Consider the following 20,784-nt stretch of genomic DNA (forward strand, 5'->3'; position numbering starts at 1 on the left):
GGACACCTAATGTAGTTTCACAAATGACTCTTCAAACATCTACAGACAAAGACAGATCTGAACTAAATATGGAGAAAAGTGAAAAGTATCTCATTATAGTCAGCTCAAACTTTGAAGAGTGAGTTGGAGGTAGCAAATTAATTCACGCTACTCAGGTAAGTTAGACGTGAGTAGACGAACTTTTAAAATTATCAAGGGGGAAAAAAGAGCAGGGAAAAGAAAAATGCTGCTAAAAATGGAGTGGGGGTATAGAATTAATGAAGACTAAACTAGCTCCGAAACTGAACTGATTCTTTTTAATTTGTCTTTGACAAGAAAAATGAAGAAGACATATTTGTATAATTAGAGAGAATGAAGACTTTGCAAAAATAGCGACTGACAAAAGCAGATGGGGAACACTTGACAAAACTGAACTCATACCAATCAGTAGGCCCAGAGGATGGGAAGCTAAACCTCTTAAGGGATTTCACTCACACACTCGAGGAGTCACTTACAATCATTATGGAAATATCACCGAAAAATGGGGAAACAGAAGATTTGAAGGGGGGGAGATTACCTAATGAAATATCCTATCAGTCTTAAAATGGTTACGAAGAGACATTAGGGATAAATGAGTCATGGGTATGAAATGTAAAGTGTGGGAAATACAGTCAGTAACTGTGTCATATCTTTGTGTGGTGACATAGTGTAGCTAGACTTACTGCGCGATCAGTTTGAAATGTTTATCGAGTCAGTAGGTTGTGTGTCAGGAACTAACAAAGGGTTGTAGGTCAATGATACTTCAAAAACAAACTCCAAATTCATAAAACATGATGAAACACAATGTGAGAAAAAGAATGTATACATATGTGCGACTGGGTCACTTTGCCGTTACAGCAGAAATTGAGCGAACATTGTAAATCAACTCTAATAGAAAAAATAAAAATCTTACCAAAAAAAAAAAAAAAAATCAGATTTGTGGTTACTAGAGATGGAGGGGGGAGGGGGTAGGGGAATTGCATGAAGGTAGGCAACAGGTGCAAACGCTCAAGTTACAAAATCAGTAAGAAATAGGACTGTACTGTACAACATGATAAATACAATTTACACTGCTGTATGTTACATATGAAAGTTGTTAAAGAGACCAACTCCTGAGACTTATTTTTACTGGGAACTTTTTCTTTAATTTTGTATATGATGGATGGTCACTCAACATATTGTGATTAATTTTTTTTTGTGTGTGTTCCTTTATATTTCTTTGTCTCTTTATGGCCACACTGGTGGCATACACAAGTTCCCAGGCTAGGGGTCGAATCAGGGCTACAGCTGCCAGCCTACCCCACAGCCACAGCAACACCAGATCCGAGCCATGTCCGTGATCTACACCACAGCTCATGGCAACGCTGGATCTTTAACCCACTGAGCGAGGCCAGGGATCGAACCTGTGTCCTCATGGATGCTCGTCAGATTCGTTTCCACTGAGCTGCGACAGGAAGTCCTATGGTGGTAATTTCACAACGTTAAGTCAAACCATTATGCTCAACACCTTAAACCTATATGGTGCTGTATCTCAGTTATACCTCAATAAAACTAGGAAAAAGTATTTAAAAAAAAAAAAAGAAAAAGAAAAAGTTGGTGGTAAAACCAGTGACCTCTTCTCCCACAGAGACTGTGAGCTCCATGAGGCCAGAGACATTCTTCCTCAGCACCCAACATCAGCTCTAAGTTGGGAGCCAAGAGTGAGGGACCACCAGATGGTAGAACACGTATAAATTCAAAGAGCTAGACAGGGACTGCAACCAAACTTTCCCATTTCTTCTGAGCAGAAAATTGTACCAACTATACTCATATTTTCTCTAATGTATAAAATGATGTCATAGCAAAAGGTAAAATGCCTGAACATCTGGTGGATAATTAAATCATAAACCATAATCAGAATAAAAACCTAAAAACTCTAGTAACATAAATACAATAGCCTGGAGAAATACAAAATAAATGTAAAAAAATTTTATGTGTACTATAAATTTGAACAGATATTCTCAGTGCTTCCTTTTGAAAAAAAAAATCCTCAAATGTATTTAGGGGACGCACTAAGATTAAAGAGAAATCAAAAATAAACAAAAATCCTAAAAATGACCTTTATTACAATCACTATATAATTTAATGATTAACGGAAGTTCCTCGCACACACATTCCAAAAAACCTCCAGCCACGAACACTCAAATCTATTTTTATTCATTTAGCCTCAATTTAAAGACAGGGCAGACAGGCAAATTTACATAGAGGCATATGCTTTCAGGAGGTTGACACAAAGCTAATAGGAAAAGATCTCAATTATAAACATAAGCAAAAAAGACTAACTGCTGCATTTCCTACAAGCTAAATTAAAAGGGGAGGGAGACTTCATCTAGGGGTATCTGTCTGTGTAAAGCATGCTGCACTGCAGGGAGCACATATTAATAACTGTGCACGGATTAAACTGAACTGATGGCCACTGAACTCACCTATAGGAAAGGTGCATGACACTTACGAAGACCGTTTACGCCCCAGGTCAGTCTTAGTCTTCTGACCAGGTCCCTAGAACTGACCTCTATAGCATTAGTGCAGAAGGACTGGGCTAGCAGACCATCTTGAATGAATGGAATAATGTTAAGCATTTTTCGTTAATTGGCCACAACTGTCTTCTCTCAGGCAAAAGAAGACAAAGAGAAAAACAAAAAGAGTACTGGTCCCGATTCTGGGGAAAGTGTGTTTCATCATTTATGACTCAATGCCAAATGAGGAGCAAAGGAGAAAGCAGACGGAAAGGTAATCATATCACTTCTATGAATAGCAATAGCTCTGACCTACAGAGGAGAGGAGAGTCAAAATCGAAACCTCATTCAAAAGGCCGATCTCGGAGGGCACAGATGGGCAGGTCAAGACATACCAGCCAAGACAGTGAAAAGGGAGTACAAGGAGCCCAGACCACTGTAGGTTTGACCAGTTCATATCCACTCAGTGTATCTGGGTGCCAAAAGAAAACTTTCAAAAACCACCATATATTGAATACCAAGAAGGGTATATACAATATGTGATATAAGGGTACCACTATCATTTAAAACAACTGCCAAGAGTAAATTATCTCCTTAAAACAGCACATGAAAAGAAAGCTGCTTAAGATAATTCAGGCGTTCCCCCATCATGGCTCAAGAGGTTAAGAACCCGATTAGTATACATGAGGATGCAGGTTCGATCCCAGGCCTTGCTCAGTGGGTTAAGGATCCGGTGTTGCCATGCACTCTGGTGTAGGTCACAGAGGCAGCTCCTATCTGGAATTGCTATCTATGGCTGTGGCACAGGCTGGCACCTACAGCTCTGATTCAACCCCGAGCCCGGAAACTTCCATATGTCACAGATGGGGCCCTAAAAACAGGGGGAAAAAAGGATAATTCAAACAACCTTACCCTTAGGAATAAACGATCAATAAGGACAAATTAAGAGATCGTTTCCCTATCTTGACTACTGTGAATAATGCTGCAATCTAAGTGTCCCTCAGTGGATAAATGGACAAGGAAGGTGCAGTATGTTTACCTATGTGTGTACATACAACCGGTTTTAGGTATCATTTGCATGCCACTGTCAGCATAATAATATCTAATTTATCTGGCAACCTAGACCACTGAGAACTTAAAAGGATAGGCGAGAAAAAGGGACACACCGTAGCCAAAATTTACAACATTCACAGTTAACAACTCAAGCACCTGATGCCAGAGAGTGCTTCTCTGTTTACTGTTACTCTGTTTCTCCATCAATTCCAACCACCCTGTTTGCTGCCCCTGCAGCTCATACCACAGGGGTTGGGCAACTTAGACAGCAAAAGGATCGTGTGGGAGACAGACACAGAAAGCAGCTAGATGTGATAACCTACAACCACACAGCAAGAGACAGAGACAGACAGCCTGAACAGCAGACAAGGAGACAGAAAGAAGGCGAAGCGTGCGTGCGGCTGGTTCCAAGTGGGGGCAACACTGCACCTGCCTCCAGAGGCGATAAGACGACCTCAGGCGCTCAGCAACACACTCGATAAGGGGAAGGGCTGCTGAGTTCAAGTGAAGCCTCTGCTAACAGGGTTCAAATGATGGCCTTCGATCGTCCCCATGAAAAGTCCCAATGTGCTCGGGACTTTGTGACAAAAGGAGCTGAAAGAGTTCTGAGCGTGTCACCTCAAAATATGCCACTTTGGCACATTAACTCTTTTGACTCAAAGGCACTTGAAAAACAGCAAATATAAGAAAAGCACTCTGGTCTTCCTTTTTTTTCTTACACACAGGAGAGGAAATTCCTACACGCAAGACATCCTCTCGCCACCGGAAGGAGAGTAACATGCTTATCATGGGAGGAAGGGAAGTTGAGACAGAAATAATTCTATGTACACAGACTTGATTAAAATAATTCTTATCTTTCTTTGGCCCCTCACACAGTTGCCATTCCTGCCGCTCTTTGTTGGACCTAATCTAAGACAGCAAGTAGGTTTTGCCAGGTCTTTGGGTCGTCATTTCCACCTGAGGGTTCCCACATCACATACAACGAACAGTAAATAAATGAGGAAGATTTTCTCCTATTAATCCATCTTTGTCAGTTTCATTTTCGGACGCAGTCAGGGACCCTAAGAGGGTAAAAGAAAACTTTTTTTCCTCCCCTGCAGACCCAATTTGAGAAAGGCATTGTATAAAATTTTGCATTTAAGCAATGTTAAAACACAATCTTTGGTGCTTTAAAGACGTGAGACTGTTTCCTGAAAAAGTAAGCTACACTGAAAATCAGATTCCGAAACAGCGCTAAATAAATTGGGCATTACCCATCTTTTTTAAAGAAAACATGATCCAACAGTTAGGAGTTTACTTATAATCAGTCTTTATCAGAACAAAGATAGCCATTTGAGAAGAAGCATGAGGATAAAGCTTTAATTGGGAAAACAAAGAGCCATATGGCTCTATTATGACAGCACAATCCTGAGGTCTGCAAAAAGGCACCTCATTTCAGTCCTGGTGCCCAAGCCTTAAAAAATAGTTAAACAAGCTCAAAGTATTTTTTTTGAAGCAACATCAATGGTGCATTGGGTTTCCAGTTTTTTTCTCCACTGAATTAAAAGTTAATAAATGTTCCAGGCAGTTCCTCTGCGTTCCTTAATCCACACCCCGCCCCAAACTCTAGGAAATAAGGCAGCTGGAACCAGCACTTATATTTCAGTCTAGAGGGCTTGCAAAAATGACATGGTGGGGGAGCTTTGAAGTTTGTAATAATAGAAAGAGAAATATACCAAGAATGCCAGAGGGGGGAGCTCAGAGCAAAGGGAAAGATCATGTCTATGCCGGGCAAGAAAGGGAAATTCTGAAAACCTCCTGAGCTTTTACACAATATCCTTTTTTTTCCCCCTTTTTTCAGTGTTCTCTTTTGAAGGATGAGCTCCGATACCCTTTGAAATAAACAATCTTTTTCCCTCTTCCCAGGAAGAGGGAAAATAAATAACAGTACTGCTGAGGGTAGCCGGCTTCAACAATGGGCAGGTGTCTGCCACTCTGCTTTTGGGAAGTCTCTGGCACACAGCCTCCCCGCTCCCATCAGTTTTGTTTGCAAATGAACCTGCACAGTAGGTCTGGCATCTAATGATGTGGAGGCACAGTGAAGGAATTAGCCCAAGACAATCATTATTTTAAAGGGGTGTTTGGCCTCCTCCAGATGCCTTTGTATGTTTACTTCTAAAGACAAAATGGAATTTTAATAGGCTCTTTCCATAATTAAAGGGACCATCTTTGTGTATTCACTGCCCTTTTCACCACGGAGGAAATACCAACAAGAAAGGAGCCAATGGCCATTATCTTCTTTGAGAAATCACTTCCAAGTACAAAACAGGTTTGCAGAGAAAGCCAGGGTCAACCAGCGCCCCTCTTCCAGATCTGAAGCACTTCTTTTAACGGGGCTTTCAATCCTGAACAGTTTTGTCAGTTACCAGAAGACACAAAATTGGCATTAAGACAGGTACAATCAAACAATAAGGGGTCTTTTTTTTTTTTTTCTAAGAGAAACATAAGGTTCCCACATCAGTGATCAAAGAAAATCTTTAAAAGAAATCAGCCCCCCCCCGCCCCAGCCGCTTTGTATCTGTTAGTTACTGCCCCAGCAATACGGAGTAACAAACCACCTTAAAATTTAGCAATATACAAAAAGCATTTCTTTCTTGCTCACATATATGCTGGTTATCTGGGATTCAGCAAAAGACCAAGCCCAAATGCACAAGCATATTTCAAGCCTTTGCTAGTGGCATATCTGTGACCACTGCATTGGCCATGGAAAGTCACATGTCCAAGCCCAATGTCAATGAGAGCAGGAAGCACACTGCTGTCATAGAGGCAGGGCTGGGTGGTTTGGGAATGGAAGCGGATTGGGAATGAATATTTACCAAATGATAACTCAAGCTACCACATCCTCAAAGGCAGGCTGCTAGAGGTTTTTTGGTTTACCCACACCTGGTATCCTGCTGTTAATGGAATACAAAGATCCTGTCACTTATACCGTGAAGATAAAAGAGACCTAGTCTTAGAAGCTTGCCAACTGAAGGGACCATTAGAAAATAAGAATCAAACAATGCTTTAAATTCGGAATATATTGTATTTCTGAGTATGAATGGACAGGATTAAAAGCTGTACTAGCACCTCAGTAATCTGTTGACTAATAAATTGTCTACCTTACCGCAGCATCAACAACCTTTTATGCAGTATTAGCTTTCCATAGAAACAGCCCACTAGGCAGCAAAATTACAAAGAAACGAGAAGGTAAAAAAGATTCCAACTTGGATAATATAAGCACTAGTGGTAGCACTGACAGAAACTGGAAGAGAATGCAAAGCACTTGATAAACAGATTTCTAGCAGCTATAAACAAATCTTTACAGTAAACAACACTGGAAGATCATTTTCAAAGGTTCTGATTATCCACATACATTTAAGATTTAACTTGACAACCACCTAAACAGTTCAATCCTATCAGAAACAAGATATGGGGGGGGGGTGTGTGGAATGTGCTTACATGCACACATGTGTGCGTGTGTGTCTTGGGTGTATGTCCGTATGTGTATACATGTAACAAAGCTTTATTAAGGCGCTCCAAGGAGCCCCAAGTTCAGATGCCACTAACAGCTACTGAAGACCATAAAATACCTCGACAAACACAAAATCCATGTCGTAAGGAATTATTATTATCCCTATTTTACAAACGAGTAAGTGAGCCTTGGTGAAGTTCTGTGACTTAAAGACTACCTAACTCATTAGGCATAGGATCAAAATTTGAACATACATCTTGTGAATAAAACCCCGGGTCTTTTTCCCCACCGCCTCATGCTAATCCCTAAAAAATTCCTTTATTTCTTACCTTAACAGAAAAGAGAATTCTTTCACATTTTCTTGCTCTTAACTCCTAACAGTACAGGGATGTAAGAGACCAGAAGTACAATTAGGACTTCAAAAGCCTTATGACCCTTCCTAGGATGTGTCTCACAGATCTGGACAAATACATCCAAAATTCAGAATAATCTATTAAACCTGTTACTTTAATACCAGGTATCAATCAGCTGAGGAAGAGTTTCAGAAAGGGGTTAAATCTCAATACCTTCAAGAAACGTCTTGATATTCTGTTTCCTGGAATGAGTTTTAACTAAAGTAATTGAACTGTTTCCCATAAGGCCTTGTAAAATAAAGGCTTTTGCCAAAAGGAAGTGTAATATATATACTCTGTGCATTCAAAGGCTCTAGATTTTTACCTATGGCCTTTGCACAGCAATTCTCAACTTCATTGCGGGTCCGGTCTATAAACCTATCCTTCATGGCACACAATTCCACTTAACATGCAAATGTGGCTCCGAGAACACAGCCTCCGATACAGGCTAATCTATGCTTACTTACGCTAAGCTACATTTAATTCATACAAATATTACTCTGGAAGAGCAAAGTATGGAGGCAAGATTGATAAAATGGATTCTTCCATCTACAAGGGTGATTAACAAAGAAAAGGATACCAGTAAATAGATATAGAAAAACTGCTCTCACTTTCAGATAATTAGTTGTGAATTTTTAAGGCAAGTGGCTCACAGGGGAGGGAACAAATTCCTTGTCTTCCACAATCTAATAATCTTGGAAGCTATGAAAGTTATCTATTTATTGATGGGCAACTGTAATTTATCTTCCCTAGGTAACATGCAGTTATTTAAATGTTTTTTCTCCTTTTATGAATGCTGGCCTCAGCAATAAACATGTAAATGACTTCACAAGAACAAAAACCCTCATTAAATGTCAATAAATCCCCAAAGCAAAGTTATAAACCGTCAGAAAATGCTGTACCAGGTCAGCAACGGCCCACCAAGCTCAGGAAGAACTGTGAATTTGAGATGATGGTGATGGTAAGATCCTGACAAAGAAATCAGGACTTCTAGCTATCGCTCTGCCATTAAGTCTGTGACCTGTCTTCTCTGAGCTTCACTTTTCTCATTAAAACACAGCGGTAGATGTTCCCTTTGGCAGCACATATGCTAAAACTGGAATGGTACGGAGAACACGATCATGGCCCCTGAGCAAGGATGACACACAAAGTCATGAAACATTCCTTATTTTGTTTTAAATAAATTTTATTGGAGTAAAGTTGACTTAGAGAGTTCTGTTATACAACCACTAGGGAAAACAGTATGGAGGTACCTTAGAAAACTATACACAGAACTACCATATGACCCAGCAAGCCCACTCTTGGGCATGTATCTGGACAAAACTTTCCTTGAAAAAGATACATGGACCCGCATGTTCACTGCAGCACTATTCACAATAGCCAAGACATGGAAACAACCTAAATGTCCATCAACAGATGAATGGATTAAGAAGATGTGGTACATATACACCACTGAATACTACTCAGCCATTAAAAGGAACAAAACAATGCCATTTGCAGCAACATGGTTGGAACTAGAGACTCTCATACTAAGTGAAGTAAATCAGAAAGAGAAAGACAAATACCATATGATATCACATATCTGGAATCTAATATATGGCACAAATGAAACTTTCCACAGAAAAGAAAATCATGGACAAGGAGAATAGACTTGTGGTTGCCAAGGGGAAGGGGGAAGAAGTGAGATGGACTGGGAATTTGGGGTTAATAGATGCAAACTCTTGCCTTTGGAATGGATCATCAATGAGATCCTGCTGTAGAGCACAGGAACTATATCTAGTCACTTATGATGACCATGATAATGTGAGAAAAAATAATGTACATATGTATATGTGACTGGGTCACCTTGCTGTACAGTAGAAAATTGACAGAATACTGTAAACCAGCTATAATGGAAAAAAATAATCACTAAAAAGAAAAAAAAAGAAAGTTTTGTTAGTTCCAGGTGTATGGCAAAGTAAATCAGTTCTACATATACATATATCTGTTCTTTTTCAGATTCTTTTCCCATATAGGTTATTACACATTCCATACATTTTGGGGAAATGCAAAAGAAGACGGGGTACATATATACAATGGAATATTATTCAGCCATAAAAAACGATGAAATAATGCTATCTGTACCAACACGGATGGACCCAGAGATTATCGCACTGAGAGAAAGACAAATATCATGTATCACTTACATGTGGAATCTAATAATGATATCAAAGAGGTTATTTTTAAAAATAGAAACCAACTTACAGATATCAAAACCAAGCTTATGGTCACCACAGGGGCAACAGGTGGGGAGAGTGAAGAATGGGGAGGATGGGAATAACATGTACACACACTACTACATAAAACAGATGATTAACAAGAAGCTGCCGTAGTGCACAAGAAAATCTACTCAATAGTTTGTAATAACCTATATGGGAAAAAAGAATGGATATATTTATATGTATGACTGATTCACTGTGCTGTACACCTGAAACTAATACGACACAGTAAATCAACTACCCTCCAGTAAAAGTAAATTGAAAAAAACACAGAGGTTCATATTTGATACAATTCATTCGTTCAGAAATATATACTGAATTCCTACAACTTTAGAGCCCTCCTCTCAGAGGAGTGGATACAGCAAATGAACAAGGTGCCTGACCTCAGTCAGGGACCTCACAGACTGTCCATTCCAGTGGGAAGGTGAATGCATTAGAATCCCTCCACCTCTAAAATTCTATTACCTTTCAGAAATTCAGGTAATAACTTCATCCCAGTAAACGTGATGTCCAAAAGGGCAAGAAATAAAGACCAAACTTATTTTATCAGAGTGTCAGTTAAATTTCAAATAACATGCCCAATATAGTGGGAATATAAAATTGTGCAGCCAATTGGAAAACAGTTTGGCAGTTCCTCAAAAAGTTTAAACACAGAGGTGCCAAAGGACCCAAAACTTCCTTTCCTAGGCATACTGAAATTATAAACATATCTTCATGCAGAACCTTGTACATGAATGTTCATAACACTGTTACAGCTAAAAAGTGCAAACAACCCAGATGTCCATCAACTGGTGAACAGAAAATATCGAATGACCACACAATGGAATACAATTGAAAGGTATGCAGTGCTGATACATGATATAACACAGATGAAGTCTTGTAAACACTATGCTCTTTGAAAGAAGTCAGGCACAAAAGATCACATATTGTACTATTCCATTTATATAAAATGTTCAAAACTGATAAATTCACGGGGACAGGAAGTGACTCGGGGTTGACAAAAGCTGTGGAGGAGGAGGAACGGGAGTTACTACTGATGGCGAGTTACTGCCAATGACCAGGTTCCTTTTATGCATTATGAACGTACTCTGCAATTCAACAGAGATGACAGATGCACAGCCCTAGGAACATACTAAAAACCACTGGATGTACACTTCAAAATGGTGAGTTTTATGGTATATGAACAACAGCCCAATTTTGAAATCTAGAAACATTTTTTAAACTATGGAAAAAAAGATGGGTCCCAATAGCTAATCAGTCACCTTAACAAAACTTAGAAAATGGCCTATTGCAATAGAAAGGAGATGATGTGCTTAAAAGGATACCTAGTAAAATATCTTAAATATTCAGATTCTGATTTCAAAGTCCATTTGACACTTGGCTCATTATTTTAGGTCCAGGGCAAACACTGTTAAAGGTGATTAAAAGACTTGAAAAGCCAGGTTTCTATCAATTCTTTCCATAATATTCTAGCCTAAGACATCATTGCTCTAGAACCCTTGCACCAATTACATCAACATACTCTTTCTCCTTCATCATTGTTTTCCTTAATCCCTATCGTTCGTTATTTCAATTCCCGTTCTCAAGTTCTCTCTCTCCTGGTTTATACTTTCCCTGCCTCTCTTGCTTTTCCAAGCTGTCAACGGTCCTACCATCCCCCTTAAACAGCTTTTGACTCATATCAAATCAAGATTTTCAGGTATCCACATCTATATAATATTTATAAAATAACTCTTGGTTAGTGAAAAAGAGGACGAGATAAAGCACAAAAATGATGATGATACCAAAATTAATTTTTTTTTCCTTTTCATGCTTTTTAGGGCCCCGCTTGCAGCATATGGAAGTTCCCAGGTCGAATCAGAGCTACAGCTGCCGGCCTACACCACAGCCACAGCAATGCCAAACCTGAGCCGCACCTGCGGCCTATACCATAGCTCACGGCACACCGGATCCTTAACCCACTGAGCAAGGCCAGGAATCGAACCTGCATCCTCATGGATCCTACTCAGGTTCATTACCACTGAGCCATGACGGAGACACCCCCAAATGAACTGTAAGCCCTGGTAAAACCCAAATTAGAACTAAATACACACAATAAGCACCAATAAAACGTTTGTGGAGTAACACGACAACACACTGACACAGAATGAAGCTGAAGGAACCCGGAAATTATATGAAACAAGTCTTAAAACCACAAGTACTAAATCCATTTCTGGGCCTATAAATGCTACAGGAGCCTCTTTCTGAACATGAAGTTGATGCATACTGAGCCAAACCTCCAGAAGCTTCGGGGATTTTTAGGAGAACTCTATGAGGGCCTACATCATCAACATCAAATATCAGCGTAGAGTCATTACCATTTGTTCTGAGTTGCTTCCTCCTGACCATTCCAGGGCAGGTGCTCCAGTTTGTGGCCCAGGCTGTGGCTGCTTGGAATAACAAATGGCACTTAGATGTCCGCAAAGGGCAAAGTCAAGGGTGAAGGACATGTTAGTTCATTCTCTGAGAAGCCCCCGAGGGGAGACCTCTCCACAGCTCAGTTTGGTAGAAACTCACCTGCGGTTGAGCAATTTACATTCTACAACACAAGACCCCAGAAAGGACAGCTGCTTGCTCCTCACATCAAACCAAGGGAATACAACTGGCAAATTTTCAATCAGGACCTTCTCTTTGCTGAGGTTTAATAATCCGTAGACATACAAATCACTGTCAGGTATGATCCAGCAATTCTGAGCGCTGCATTTTAAGCTTCCGTGAGGCTGGAGCACTTTCACCGTGATCTCATCAGTCATAAGCTGAGCGGTTCAATACCCTTTTCCTCAAACTCCTGAAAGCATCACAGACTGAAAGCAAATAATTTGCCAACATGAGGTGGTTATGTCTCTCATGTTCTTCTGTAATAAGGAGACTAATTCTCTCCTCAACAACTACCCACTGAGTTTTCTCTTTCTTTTAATCAGGATTAGGAAAGGTACTATCATTTCTCTACCCGGGAACCTCAATCTGAAAGGAAGTACAGCGGAAGAGTGGATCCGAGCGGTGGGCGTGGGTGTACTGCCCTCACCCTCCAGAAGCAGAGTAAGAAAATATTTGGCTGCCAGCCTTTCGAAGCCTAATCTCTACACTGGCAATCGATGGGGAGGACTAGCAGACAGAGTCCCCCAAGGCACGAGCTTCATTTCCAGAGTTCAAGGGTTCGACCTTCCTAGGCCCCCCCCATGTTCCACACCCCAACCCACATGTCACCACTAGATGGCAAAATGAGGTTGGAGAGGAACGGACACAAACGAATTCCAGATATCAAACGCTGTTTTCCTTTTTGACTAGATGCTACAATCCCTTCTCTAGCAAAAAATTACAGCAAAAGTCCACTTCTGTTCTACTTCCTGTTTTACAAACAGTAGGGGATGAATAACCACACGGAGCGGTATGCCGTTAGGATAGTAGTTCCAAAATGATGGCACGATGTCAGGCTTGTTGATGAAACGGCACAGAAGTGAGCAAAATGCCTGAGACCCAGCACAAAGAGAGCCAGCAAGACAGCAGCCTGGTGGGAGTGGGAATCGCCCGATCGAGGGAGGCATTCCGTGGATAAGCCCAGCCTGGAAGGTCGGAGAGAAAAATAACTATTCCTTATCCCTACCAAAATGCGCCCTCGCTTATGCGGCATCTGATACACAATCCAAGCGAACAGCCCACAAGAACGGATTATCTTGAGAGAATGAAAGAGCTCGTCTCCTCACCTTGATGTCCCTCAAGGAAGCGGCGCCCAGGAGCGTGGAGACGCGCAGCAGGAGACAGCGGGCTCTTCTGAGTGTGGGGAGCACGGGGCAGAGTTTAGAGACACCTTTTCAAAACGAACCCAACCACTCATGGGCAGAAAAGGCAAGACCCCCACCATGGATCACACCGTCAATATAAACCACTCGATTCCCTGTGTGGCCCTAAGAGAGGAAACGTCTGAAGTTTTTACCAAGAAGTTGACATCCAAAGATGTTCATGAGAAAAGATAAACAGAAAGTCAATCCGAACTGAAATACATGAGTTCAATAATCCATTCAATAATAAGAACCTGCGTGTTGGAGTTCCCATTGTGGTGCAACAGAAATGAATCCGACTAGTATCCATGAGGATGCAGGTTCGATCCCTGGCCTCGCTCAGTGGGTCGGGGATCAGGTGTTGCCGTGAACCATGGTGTAGGTTGCAGATGCAGCTCAGATCCCGCATTGCTGTGGCTGTGACATAGGCCAGCATTTGTAGCTCCGATTCAAGCCCTAGCCTGGGAACTTCCATATGCCTCCCATACACAAGTGCAGCCCTAAAAAGAAGAAACAAAAAACCCTGTGTATTACGTACGTAATGAAGCTTATGATGGTGGCCACTTGTTTAAGGCAGAAAAAAACCCACATGCAATTAACAGTTCTTCCTTCCTTCTGTAGTATGTGTACACAAATACTGTCTTGAGAATTGCCCTTGGCAAGGCAATGATAGCAAGACAAAGTAACAGTTTCCACAATTTCTATGAAGTATTTCTGGAAGAAAGGCAAAAGCAACCAAGTATTTATCATTTTCCACAGGAAAATTAGCAGAAAATTGAGCCATGTAAATAAACTTGCCATAAACATCCAAACAGATACTATTATTATCCCACACTTCATGAGCAACAGTTATTTGCATGTAATTAATTTGCTTACTTCTGGTGCCTCAGACAATGTAATATGCTTATCAGCTTGGTTTTTAAACAATAAGTGTTTTTAACTCTTCCTTTTATATTTATTTATAAGAAAATATTTATCTTGCTCTTTCCTTGACAGATGCAGAGCCATCTGCAGGCATAACACAGAACTGTTTTTGCGGTGGTTACAGTTCCAGACCTAACCCCCAACTGGGGCACGATGTCACCAACAATAACATGAACGTGGAATTAACCCAAGGTCAGTTCAGTTAACAGCTCTACTATCCAGGCAGGCTTGTGGACCAGTGACTTGTGTTCCGTGCAAAAAGCATCTCCAGGAACAGAGGAAACACCTAAGGGAAAGGGGTGGGGGAGGGGCACAATCGGCCCGAACTCCAACTACTAAAACCCCGTCCTCCCTTGAAAGGGCACCCCCCTACCCACGTCCCCTAGTCCTCTGCAGCTCACTATCCTCAAAGGCCTCCTCCCTAGGGACCCACAACCAGAATTCATGGAGCACATTCCCCTCCCCTGAAGGGCACTGTGCCAGGGTCTCCTTGCCCCACGCCCGAGCTCCAGCCCTGGGAGAACAACTTCGCTTCCTTCACTGGAATTGCTGCCACCACTGACTTAGTCTGTGGCTCTGAGAACTCTCTTAACCTTGTCTAGGCACTGGCCAACCTAGTCACTAGAAGCTTCGTTCCCAGAGAATTTCGGTAGTCATTTGCTAAGTCGCGGGTTCAAGATGATAAATGTCCCAACTGCTGATCCCCTTTCCCTTATTCTTCTGTTTTCTTTTAGGGCCGTGCTTGTGGCATATGGAAGCCCCCAGTCAGACCTGAAGCTGCAGGTCTATGCCACACCGGACCCTTAACCCACATCCTCACATACACTATGTCGTGTTCTTACCCCGCTAAACCCCAGTGGAACTCTTTTCTGGCTTTAAGGTTAGCTTCTCTCTGACAGCATATAAGAGTAAGAGTCAAGCTGGTCACAGTTTTTATGGATTATTGACTACATTCATAGCGCTAATAAACCTTACAGCACAGAGACAGTATTCTAAGGGCCAAACAATGATGTTACTTATAAATAGTTCTGGCATATCTCTGTATGAGTAATACTTGTCGAGTGTAGAGTTATGTGAAAAAATAATAAATATCCATTCATTCAATAACTAGTAAGTGCCAACACAGTCCAAGGGCAGTGCTAGGCACCGGGTACCTAGGGAAAATAAGGTAACTGCACGATTCTCATCTTTGATGAGCTTAACATCTGGTAGGGAACTGACACATGTATACACGTGTACATACGTACACGCACACATGAGTAAGCACACGCATGAGTGCACATACATATACACACAATTACAAAATGAGCAAAATGATGTAAAGGTAAGATAGAGTAAAGGTAAAAAAAAAAAAAGTAAAGGTAAAAAAAAAAAAAAAAAAAAAAAAAAAAACTACATATGCCTTGTCTAAGACAAGAAAAAAAGGATACAAGGTGTAAGCCTGCATTGGTTTTACCGGTGGTTTCACTCCTCTGTACTATCGAGTCTCCAAAACAATTTTAGAATTATCTCCAGAAGAATTCTCACTTCAAAGAAAATTATTCAGCTCATCCTTGGGTTATTTCATTAATTCTATTATTCTCCCTAATGATATTTTCAAAATAAGACTAATTAATTCCTTTTCGTTTCAAAATATAAGCATTCCTGGAGTTCCCCTCGTGGCTCAGTGGAAAGGAATCTGACTAGTATCCATGAGGATGCAGGTTGGATCCCTGGCCTTGCTCAGCGGGTTAAGGATCCGGCACTGCCGTGAGCTGTGGTATAAGCTGGCAGCTGCAGCTACAATTTCACCCCTACTCTCGGAACCGCCATGTGCCATGGGTACAGCACTAAAATCAAAATCAAAATAAGCATTTCCCACAACTTCTTTAGTAAGATAAAGCTTCACGTATTTCTCCAAAATTCTTTCTACAGATTTTTTTTCTATTTTGTTAAAAAGAATGAGATTCCTGTTTTTTTTTAACTGTCCATAACTCCCCAAGGGACTTTTCACCAATGCTCACTTCAATCAGCTCTTAGTTGAATGTCATTCTGAACTGGGTCATTTTGAAGAACTGCAGAAGCCTATAAAACATATAACCTATATAACCTCCATGTGAGGAAAATGTGGTTCTAAAAATCAGCCCTCTGCTGTTTAGCTCTAATTCCACTGACTTCTACCTAATTTATACACCCATTTTATTATGTACTGCAAGCTAGAGGGAACACAACTCTTATATCGGGCAACCTTTTACGATGCAATGCAAAGTGTGTAAGTACCCTTTTTATTACATAATGCAAACTATGGGGAACACAGAGATCTTACATGAAGTACCTTTTCTGGCATTTAGCACAAATTACATAAGCACTCTTTTATACGTAATGCAAGTTATTAGGAACACAGAACCTCTAAGACCAACTTTTAAATATGGAAATGTTCAAATCACCCCCAGGTAAGGGCAATTCGGTTATCCTTCGAGAGCAAAGAACTTCCCTGACCAAGTTTTTTGGTTTTTTCCTAAAATCTCAGATCTGAGCCTCTGTTGTCACCCGCTTTCAGTTTTGCCTACATAGTTGTGATTTCTGCTATCTACTCTAATAAAGAAAGGCATATGTGGCCTGATTGCCTGAGCTGCTTGCAGGGCTCCGAGGCATGGGGTGGGGGGTGGGAGGGTCCAGAAGCATGAGTCACAACCTTACCATCAGAGACAAAAGGGCTGGCTACTTGCAAACAAACAAACAAAAAATGAAATTTTTCAATGGCCGTTAAGTAAGGCTATCAAGCAAAAGATACAGATCACATCATATGAGCTACACAGAGGCATCTTCCTTTCTCCTTCCTAATATGAGAGGTGGTCATTTGCATGTCCATCTCCATCAGTAAATTAACAATTGCTTGAGGGCAAGGATCATGTTTCTGCATCTCACATCTCTAAAGTGCCCTGAAAAAGTACTCAATGATGGTTCAATAAAAGAAGGAATATAATTGGCCTTTGAAAATGAACTCCATAGACCTGAAGGGAGAAAAAGGAATACGCAGTTAAGGGATTTAAGAAAACAAAAGTTTAAGTACCATACTCCTTGGGCCCTCTTTTCAGCGTTCTTGTTGAAAAGTAACAGAAAATAACGCAACATAGCTTAAACAAAAAAGAGGGGAATCAATCATACGAATTTAGAGGTGTGGTATACAACTCAAGGGCCAAAACGTAGCCAGAACCAGGAAAAGCAAGCAGGCAATGGGAAGCAGAAAGGACCTCTAGGAGTGGGTCTTCTGATTTGCTCGGAAAGTCTAATTTCTCTCTTCCCTCTGTGACAAGATTTCTCTGTCACTCATGCCACAGAGTAGAAAACAGCTGCACTAAAGCTTCCGAGCTTTCTCATCTCTTTACCCTAGATCAGCAAGGCCAGAATGGCCATCTTTTGGTTCCAAGTTCAAATTTGCAGATGGAGAACGCACGCAGCCCTGTCTGGGTCAGGTGTCCACCCCTGCTCTGATAAACATGACCAAGGTACAGTCAGGACTTTCAGGCGCCCGCTTCGGTGGGAAGAGAGCAGCGCTGTGAATTAGGCATCTGCCACAGGAGTTCACGCCAACAGTCTGAACACTTTACCAAGAACTTTCACGTCCTTTAACTCATTCAATTCACACACTCACCCTCTAAGAGAGGAAGGACGGGACTCACCTCCCAGGGCACGGAGGCCAAAGACAGGCCATGACTTTCCTATTAGGGCAGGGAAAAATCCCCACGTCCCACGACTCACCAACTCCCATGACCAAAAAGGAATAAAGGAGAACAACCACTTCTTTCCAAAAAGTCAAAGTCAGGAATTCAAAGACTTACTCAGGGAGAAGCGTCTGACCACATCACAAACGTCAAAAACACGACACTAACCGGAGGTGGTGACCTCGGGGGAAGTGGTGGCAGACAGGGTAAGCTCTCCGACGTGGATAAGCCTTTACACAGCAAGTTATCTTGGCCAGAGACGTCTACACCTGGCTGAGCCAGGCCCAAAGAATCGTCTTCTCTCTAAATCAAACTCCTCTGGCACCAACCATCCAGAACTCGGCTTTTCAAAATGTCATTGCCTGGGGAATACAGTTTCCGTGTAGACATTGAGTTAGTAGGTGTTGAAGACAAACTCGAAGGCGGCCCTCATGATGCCCTCGGCTCCCGGTACCCACACTTTTTTATAATCCCCCTCCCACCTTGAGTGTGGGAGGGACCTGCGATTTGCTTTTAGCCAGAAGAATGTGGTAAAGATGATAGGATGTTATGTAACATTATATAAGACTCTGTGTTGAGAGGAAACTGTTTATTAGTCCGTCAGTCTCCACTGTCAGCTGGCTTTGAAGAAGCAAGCTGCCAAGAATCCTGGAGCAGCAATGAAACGGAACTCAACCGACCATCAAAGAAGGCTGGAAGCAACCTCCTTCCCACTGGGTCCTGAGGCAAACCCAGCCCTGACCGACACCTGGACTACAGCCTGGTGAGAGACCCTGATAGAGGAGCCAGCTCGGCTGCCAGGACCGCTGACCCAGAGAACTTGTAAGGTAATAAATCCATGTGCTGTTTCGCATCACTGAGCTTGTGGTCATTTGCAAGGCAGCCACAGGAAACCAATAGAGTTTGGTAGGTCTGGGATGGGGCCTGAGCCCTGGACTGTCAGTCTGAACAGCAAAAGCCTTCATCTGATACCAACATGTGCTGTCCTCTGTTTGGGCGGACCTTTCAAGTTGCTCTTGTCCCAATCGGACTACAATCTTCTTAAAACACCAACCACATGCACCAAGGCTCTTAGGACAGTACTCAATAAATACCTGTGGACTGGCTGTGTATGATCATACACCTATTACCTTCCTGATAGCAGTCATTGAGGCTTCAATTTCCTTGATAAATCTTTTTCACAGTAAAACACCACAGGCAGGGGGTAAATTTCTCTACAGCTGGTTCTCAAAACTTTTTTGTAAAAAAAGTTTAATTGAAATATAATTGCAAAACACAACAACAACAACAAAAACATGAAGTTCCCGTCGTGGCGCAGCAGAAACGAATCCGACTAGCAACCATGAGGTTGTGGGTTCAATCCCTGGCCTTGCTCAGTGGTCTAAGGATCCGGCATTGCCGTGAGCTGAGGTGTGGGTCGCAGATGCGGCTCGGATCTGGCGTGGCTGTGGCGTAGGTTGGTGGCTACAGCTCCGATTAGACCCCTAGCCTGGGAACCTCCACCTGCCGCAGATGCAGCCCTAGAAAAGGCAAAAAAAGAAAAAAAAAAAAAAAAGAAATATAATTGACTGGGTGCAGAATCACTGAAGTCTAGTTAACATCCATTACCACACAGAGTTACAATTTTTGTGTGACGAGAGCTTTTAAGATCTACTCTCTTAGCAACTTTAAAATAGGCAGCACGGTATTGTCAACTATAGTCACCATGCCGCACGTTACATCCCAGGACTGACTTGCTTGATAACTGCAAGTTTGTACCTTTTGACCATCTGCATCCAGGAAACTTCCTCCTTCATTCTTCCAATGATGATTACCAAGGTGCAGAAGTGGAGAAAGTCAAACTTGCATATTAAGTAAGCCTTTCATCTGTTCTAGGCTATGAGCCTCCTTTCCTGATATTCCTTGTCATTTTGCCAGGCCTTGGGGCCACACAGCAGCTCATGTGCCCCTGTCCTGTTATTCCATAACCACCAAAATGTTCCAGCAGCCGATGGCTCTGGCGTCCTTCATGTGAAAACCACCTTGTTATTTTCCTTAAACCACTTTTCTACCTTCTTTAATTCTGCCTCGACACCCTGCTGCTCGCAATGAGCTATTCGGAGTCTCTTCTGCTGCACAAAACCCCTTGAATTCACTCATGCCAGGAAGGTCCTACTAAACTGCTTTTCACATTAAACAGCACAACTAAACATAGGCAAGGATGATCTCTTTCTCAACACTGAAAATATCTATCCTTACAGTATTTCCCCACAAATGTCCATTCTTTTTTCATTTTTAATTAAAATCCTACAAGCTTATCATGTATGAGGACTTTATCTAATCCTATATCCTACATAAGAGTTGCTATGAAAGAGCGAGGCAATCAATTACAATGGTCTCCCAGCCCCAGAGGATATTCACCAGCATTGTGGCTCTTAATTCACCTTATATCTAATAATCATAATAATCCTAACTGCAGTTACAGGTAATGAGTATATATACTGATTCAAAGAAGGATTAAAGAAAAGGTAGACTCCCTGGAGTGACAGCTTGAGCACAAGTTCAGGAAGTGGATCATGCGTATTTATAAAAGTGTTTTTTCTTTTTACAGCCACACCTGCAGCATATGAAAGTTCCCAGGTCAGGGGTC

At 41.6% G+C, this 20,784-nt stretch overlaps 1 protein-coding gene and 1 non-coding gene across 10 annotated transcripts in view; one reads left to right on the forward strand and one right to left on the reverse strand.

Moving 5' to 3' along the window:
* EXOC4 (exocyst complex component 4) overlaps positions 1–20,784 on the reverse strand; it is a 799,095-nt gene that overhangs the window by 615,794 nt on the left and 162,517 nt on the right. The window lies entirely within an intron of this gene.
* Positions 8,520–8,624, forward strand: LOC146394936 (U6 spliceosomal RNA). Its single transcript, XR_014834461.1, has one exon. It is a non-coding gene; the product is annotated as a U6 spliceosomal RNA (small nuclear RNA).

This window comes from Sus scrofa, chromosome 18, assembly GCF_054392235.1.
Source record: "Sus scrofa isolate SSC_HxYL_T2T_F1_AM1 chromosome 18, Sscrofa_HxYL_maternal_Yorkshire_Landrace_v2.0, whole genome shotgun sequence".
NCBI lineage: Eukaryota > Metazoa > Chordata > Mammalia > Artiodactyla > Suidae > Sus > Sus scrofa.